Source organism: Poecilia mexicana, unplaced genomic scaffold (assembly GCF_051168715.1).
Source record: "Poecilia mexicana isolate PSO_F unplaced genomic scaffold, ASM5116871v1 scaffold_6, whole genome shotgun sequence".
Lineage (NCBI taxonomy): Eukaryota > Metazoa > Chordata > Actinopteri > Cyprinodontiformes > Poeciliidae > Poecilia > Poecilia mexicana.
In genome coordinates, this window is record NW_028263375.1 from 28831528 (window position 1) to 28833059 (window position 1532).

Genomic DNA, 1532 nt, shown 5'->3' on the forward strand with positions numbered 1-1532 from the left:
GTGTGTGTGTGTGTGTGTGTGTCGACAACAACAGAACAAAAAAATGAATGTCAGTGAGAGATCGCTTCACCGTAGTGTCCAACCAGGAAAACTGGGGAAAATACCGAGACACGTACAGGGGGTCTGGGGGGTAATAATAATAAAAACAAGTATGATAAAAACGCCACAGTTGTGGCAGTGCTGAAAATGGCCAGGGTAAATACCGACAGCAATGAATCGAAATGGAAAAGTGGGCAGAAAAAGGAGAAAGTCCATTAAAAAATACGATTTTTTAAAAAAATTCCACGAGTGGAAAGACCTCCAACCCCCTCACCCCCAAAACCCCTGCTCCCGGTCTTTGCGTTGAGCACGTCTCGGCGCGGCGATTGCGCCCTCCGCAAATGCTTTTTGGGGTAAGGGCTTCCCAGATTAATAGTAATGAACAGCAAGCCCAGACCGCAAAAAGATTCGTGAAGGACATTATCTTTGCTGCTGCTGCCGCCGCCGCTGCTCCTGCCGCTGAGGTCCCACGGAGACTCCGTGACACCCGGGTAGCCCCGCTCTCCTGTATCTCCAATCCCGGCTCAGTCGATTGTATCTCCAGCTTTCAGCGAGCCGCGGCTTATATTTCCTCCAACGTGTACTCAGAAGGAGGAAGAGGAGAGGATGGATGATAGAAAAAGATGGTGTGGGGAGGGTTGGAGGGTTTGGGGTGGAGGGGAAGAGAGGGGGGAGATGCGTCTCCGACTACTGCTGCTGCTGCAACTGAGAGCTATCCAAGGTCCTTACGCTCCTTCTCCAGTTTGAATCCTTCTCTATCCTCCCCTCACGTCTCTCCTCCCTCAAGCATCCCCATGCAAGCAGACTGCTTTTACATAGATTCTTTATTTTTTTTTTCTTTTTGTCCCCTATAGCCAAACGCAATGCCGTGCAAAACCCGTGTGATCGCAATGAGCTGTGCACCGATGCGTTTTGTTGTTTGTGTGCGCGTGTGTGTCTGTGTGTGTGTGTGTGTGTGTGCGCGCGCGCGCGCGCGCGTGCCTGTGTGTGTGTGTGTGTGTGTGTAATGTTATCTGCTGCCTGTATAGTAAAAAAAAAAAAAGCGCTGGCTGTCTGCAGCCGCTCTAAAGCTCTGGGTGAGGAGGGAGCAAGGCTGTAAACTGCTGGCAATAAATAGAGAGCAAGGAGCGATCTGATTGGAGCAAACTGAATCTCGTCATCGGCCAATCGGTGCCTCGCTCATATAGGAACCCCCCTTTTTGAAAAAAATGGGGAAAAAAAATAGGCAAAAAAAAGACAACTATAACCAAATTGTAATCTATATCAGCGAGTATATACTTAGATTTGGATACAAAACCAATACTGGTTTGAATGGGAGTTTATATATATATATATTTATATTCATATAAAAAAAACAGAATCGTGACGAGTGAAAACGAGTAAATATGATAATAGTAACAATAAACAAGATATGTGACACAGCAAGGATGAGCCATTCCCACTTAAAACCATGATTATTATTTTTTATTAATATTATTATTGTTTCAAAAACA